We start from the raw sequence: 6,026 nt of genomic DNA on the forward strand, positions 1-6,026 counted from the left end.
CCCACAGAAGGGAATGTCTGGGTTAAGTTAAGGAATTGTTACTAAGATATGCACGCACACACACACACACACACACACACAAGGAATTGTGGAAATCAAGGTTTTTATTATGCAGAGAAGGCTACAGGTAGCAGGCTCCAGAGAGCATAGATTGTAAATGTTTCTTTATTTTTTGTTTTGTTTTGAGACAGGGTCTCCCTCTGTCACCCAGTCTGGACTGCAGTAGCTGGATCACGGCTTACTGCAGCCTTGACCTCCCAGGCTCAAGTTATCCTCCCACCTCAGCCTCCTAAGTAGCTGAGACTACTGGTTCATTCCACTATGCCTGGCTTATTTTTGTATTTTTTGTAGAGATGGTGTTTTGTCATGTTGCCCAGGCTGGTATTGAACTCCTGGGCTCAAGTGATCCTCCCATCTCTGCCTCCCAAAGTGCTAGGATTACACGTGTGAGCCACCAAGGCTGGCCAGTGTTTATTATCAGATTTAGAAAGGTATCAGACTCTTAGTTAGTTCTCCCCTGGATCAGGAAAAAGACCTGGAAAGGGAAGGGGATTTTCTACAGAATGTAGATTTTCACCACAAAAGACACCTTTGCCTGCTATCATGACAGATGGGGCCTGCTATCTGTCAATGTTGGTATCATTGCTACAAAGAGTCTGCTGTGTCAACCTTAAGATCTCTGCTTTAATGTTAAATGCTGGTCCTGAATTCCAAAAGCAGGAGAAAATAATGAGGCATGTCTGACTCCCACTTCTCATCATGGCCTCAAATAGTTTTTCAGGTTAATTTAGGAATGCCCTTGGCCCAGAAGAGGAGGCCATTCATTTGATTGGGGGGCTTATAATTTTATTTCTGGTTCACTAGATAAATAAATAAATAAATAAAATATAGTGCCAAGATTGGAGCAAATCTTCCCAAATACCACTCACATCAATCTGTGTATCCATATGTTTATTTCTTAAACAATGTGAGTACAGCATGATGCTAGGTTCTGTCAGGCTTGAAAAGCCATGATTGCTACTGTTATGGCCTTTATAATTAGCTGAGTGTGGTGACAAGTGCCTGTGGTCCCAGCACTCGGGAGGTTAAGGCAAGAGAACTGCTTGAGCCTGGTTAACAGAGACCCTGTCTCAAAACATAAATAAATAAATAAATAAAATGTAGTTTCTTGGCCAGGGGAATGACACACTACAAGCAGTATTTTATGAAAATTAATCTGACAGTGACACTCAGAGATGACCAGTGAGAGATTGGAAGCAAAGTAACAAACTCAGAAGTTATTGTAATAATGCAACTAACACATCCTGGAAGTTTCATGTAGCATCAGTGGAGATGAAAGAAAGAGGGTAAATATGAGACATATTTCATAGGGATATTTAATAAGAATCAACATAGTGTTAAGAGCATGGAAACAGTCTGCCTGGATTTGGATCCGGCTCTGCCATTTACCAGCTGAATGACCATGGGCACATTACCTTTACCTCCCTGGGTCTCGGTTTCCAACATCACAGGATACTATAAAGCTGGTTCCATGAGTCAATCCATGTAATGCATTTAAAACAATGTCTAGGCCGGGTGTGGTGGCTCATGCCTGTAATCCCAGCACTTTGGGAGGCCGAGGTGGGTGGATCATGAGGTCAACAGATCGAGACCATCCTGGCCAACATGGTGAAACCCCGTCTCTACTGAAAAATACAAAAATTAGCCGGATGTGGTGGCCCGCGCCTGTAGTTCCAGCTACTCAGGAGGCTGAGGCAGGAGAATCGCTTGAACCCGGGAGGCGGAGGTTGCGGTGAGCTGAGATTGCGCAACTGCACTCCAGCCTGAGTGACAGAGCCGGCTAATTTTTGTATTTTCAGTAGAGACAGGGTTTCACCATGTTGACCAGGCTGGTCTCGAACTCCTGACCTCGTGATCCACCCGCTTCGGCCTCCCAAAGTGCTGGGATTACAGGCGTGAGCCACTGTGCCTGGCCAAAAAATTTTTTTAGATCAAATAAAAGACTCTGAGGGGTTTCTGTGGAGAAAAAACTCAGAATTCCAGGGAGAACTCTAAATCTGGGACCTTTCCTTTACCATAATTTGAAGCTTATGGGCTAAATGAGATGAATGATACCAAAAGATTATCTATGTGGCTACAGACCCTGGGCCACAAGAGCCAGGCATCAGTTGATTATTGAGGTCTACATAGGAAAAGGAAGTGCATGTATTATAACTGAAAGGGGCAATTTAACCTTCTGTACGACTTTTGTTTAGAATGGTTTGTTTGGCCAAAAATGTTTAAGACATTCCCATACATATAATTAAACAATAGTGCTTTCAATTTGGTATTTCTAGTTAGCAGTGGCAATAATTTGATTCAAGAAAGAATGATTATGAAATATTGGTGACTATGTGACTGGCCATGATTCGTGAAAGCCCATACCTCTAGTCTGCTGGTGACTTTAAGCATAAAAACAAAAACAACATCAACAGTAACATCAGCAGTGATTTTTTTTCAAAAAGCTACCATATGTTGAGTGCTCTTTATGTACAAAACACTATGCTAAGTGCTTTATTTTTATTTTTCCTATTAGAGAGTCATGCTTCATATGCTAAGTGCTTTACATAACATTATATTGATTCTTGATTCAGTAATCATGGGGATGATTATTCCCATTTTATAGATTAAGGAACTGAGGCTTAGAGAGGTTATACAACTTGTCTAAAACAACTGATCATCATGGAGACTGGATTCAAACTCAAATGTCTCTGATTTCCAAGCCCATGCTTCCAACCATTACATTTTACACTTTTTTTTTGAAACGGAGTCTGGCCCTGTTGCCTAGGCTGGAGTGCAATGGCACGATCTCAGCTCACTGCAACCTCCACCTCCCAGGTTCAAGTGACTCGCCTGCCCCAGCCTCTGGAGTAGCTGGGATTACAGGTGCCTGCCACCATACCTGGCTAATTTTTTGTAGTAGGGACGAGGTTTCACCATGTTGGCCAGGCTGGTCTCGAACTCCTGACCTTGTGATCCACCCGCCTTGGTCTCCCCTAGGATTACAGGTGTGAGCCACCGAGCCTGGATGTACATTCTACACTTTTGAAGGTAGTGTTTCCATGCATTTTTTTTTGAGACGGATTCTTGTTCTGTCGCCCAGGCTGGAGTGCAGGGGTACGATCTCAGCTCACTGCAACCTCCACCTCCCAGGTTCAAGCGATTCTCACACCTCAGCCTCCCAGATAGCTGGGATCATAGGCGTGTGCCACCATGCCCAGCTAATTTTTTTTTTTTTTTTTTGGTATTTTTAGTAGAGACAGGGTTTCGCCATGTTGGCCAGGCTGGTCTTGAACTCCTGACCTCAGGTGATCCACCCGCCTCAGCCTCCCAGAGTGCTAAGATTACAGGTGTGAGCCATCGTACCTGGCTTGTTTGTATAAATTTTAACTGAAACAGTATTCCATGGATTTATTATTATTTTTTCAGATGGAGTTTCGCTCTTGTTGCCCAGGCTGGAGTGCAGTGGCACAATCTCTGCTCACTGCAACCTCCTCCTCCCGGGTTCAAGCAATTCTCCTGCCTCAGCCTCCCGAGTAGCTGGGATTACAGGCATGTGCCACCAAGCCCGGCTAATTTTTGTATTTTTAGTAGAGACGGGGTTTCACCATGTTGCCCAGGCTGGTCTCGTTCTGTTCTACTTTCCAGGCCCTTGGTAACCCAGTTTAACTCTGCTTCCCCTCGAATCAAGAAGGTTGCTCTCTGTTCCCTATATGCCCTAGCCTTCCTCTTTTACTCAGGTAACTCCTGCTTGGTGTAACATTTTTTTCCTGTCTCCTTTTTTTCCAGCAATCTAATTACTCTTTCTTTAAGACTCAGCTCATAGCACATGACCCACTTAAAGCCTTTTCTTGATCCTTGAGCATTCTGGTTGAAAAAAAAAAAAATGAGAAAAAAAATAAAGCCTTTGCTGAGCCTGCAGCCTGCCTCAGTTAATTGGTGAACTGTTATGGAGTTTTGAGCTCATCTTGCTTTTTTTTCTCCTACTGCCTCAGAAAGCCACATGCCTTCAGCTTGAGGGCAGGGACTCTATCTTCCTTCCCTTTCTCATGAATAATAATGTACTGAGCACCTACTGTGTCTAGACACTGAGATTTTACAGTGTGAATAAAAGCGATGGACTCTTACCTCGTGGTAAGAACTTCTTAGGCTCACGGGACCATATTTTTCTTCAATTAACAAATAAGCATTGAGCAGCTGGGCCAGGCACAGTGTAAGATATTAATTGGCTATGCATTATTCTTTGTATCACAAGTTTGTATCTTCACAGGAACTTGAAGATAATGGGTGAGGCAGCGAGTCAGGAATAAAATGTCTTAACAATTGCCCCTGGGTTTTCCTAGGAACTCCTTAAAAAAATTAATTTTTTAAAAATAGATGGAGTCTTGCTATGTTGCCCAGGCTGGCCTTGAATTCCTATAAGGTTGAGAAGGAAAGATAGCTTAGAGCAGTCTGAGCTCTGTGTGATGTATGCATAGTTTATTGGCTCAAAGACATGAGTATGGGACTTCAGTCATGCCTTCCACACCCACACTCTGGGGCAATGGTTTCTTTCTTTCTTTCTTTCTTTCTTTCTTTCTTTCTTTCTTTCTTTCTTTCTTTCCTTTCTTTCCTTTCTTTCCTTCCCTTTCTTTTGTTTATTTCTTCCTCCCCCTCTCCCTCTCCCTTCCTTTCTTTCTCTTTCTCTCTCTCTCTTTTTCTTTCTTTCTTTCTTGACAGAGTTTCTCACTGCAACCTCTGCCTCCTGGGTTCAAGCAATTCTCCTGCCTCAGCCTCCCGAGTAGCTGAGATTATAGGCATGTGCCACCATGCCCGGCTAATTTTGTAGTTTTAGTAGAGACGGTTTCTTCATGTTGGTCAGGCTGGTCTTGAACTCCCGACCTCAGGTGATCCGCCTTCCTCAGCCTCCCAAAGTGCTGGGATTACAGGCGTGAGTCACTGTGCCCAGCGGGTTTTTTTCTTTAAAAAATTTTTTATTTTTTGGCCGCACTGTGGGTGGTTCACACCTGTAATCCCCCAGCACTCTGGGAGACTGAGGCAGGAGGATCGCCTGAGGCCAGGAGTTCAAGACCAGCCCAGGCAACATAGAGATAACCTAACTCTAAAAAAATAATAATAATATTTTAAAAAGAAATCTTCAGGGCTTCCTAGGAAAACCTGGAGGCAATTGTTAAGACATTTTATCCTGACTGGCTACTTCACCCATTACCTTCAAGTTCCTGCGAACTTGAAGTGTAACATGACATTGTTACATCTACATTGGAAGTATGTTAGGTCAACTGAGATACGAATTTGGGATACAAAGTACAATGTATAGCCAATCTGTAACTTGTTATTTTAATGTAAATTCTTGGTAAACAAGTTAGGAACTGCCTCTTTTCCTTTAAAAACCTACTTGCAGGCCAAGCGCAGTGGCTCACACCTGTAATCCCAGCACTTTGGGAGGTCGAGGTGGGCAGATCACCTGACCTCTGTCGTTTTTTTTTTTGGAGACTGATCACTCTGTCTCAAAAAAAAAAAAAACCCAAAAAACAAACCCCCCGCCCCAAAAAAAACGTTTCATCGAGGTAGAGCAGCAGCTTTGTTTCTTTGCTTCACTGCTGTCTCCCTAGCACTTAGAACATAGTACGTGCTCAATTAATGAATGAGTGCCTGACTGAATGAATGAGGATACATAGATGAGATTCCTCCAATCTCACAGCCGGTTCAGAGTAGGCACTCAATGAGTGACTGACAGGATAGTTGCTGTTTTGAAAGCGCCCAAGTCCAGTAAGCCAATTGGAAGCTAAGCGTGGCGCTGGTATAGTAGGGGCAGGGGGCGTGTCTGACCCAAGGTTGGGTCCTGGAGCATGCGCAGTCTTCACAGAAGGTGACGGGGAGAAAAATGCGGAGGCAGCGATTGCGTAGGAGCAGGTTCTGATTGGCTACTGTTCGCGCGCGAGGGGCCGTGCCTATTCGTAGCCAAGTAAACAGGGCAGGTTAGAGGC

The sequence above is a fragment of the Pan paniscus genome, chromosome 8 (assembly GCF_029289425.2).
Source record: "Pan paniscus chromosome 8, NHGRI_mPanPan1-v2.0_pri, whole genome shotgun sequence".
Taxonomy (NCBI): domain Eukaryota; kingdom Metazoa; phylum Chordata; class Mammalia; order Primates; family Hominidae; genus Pan; species Pan paniscus.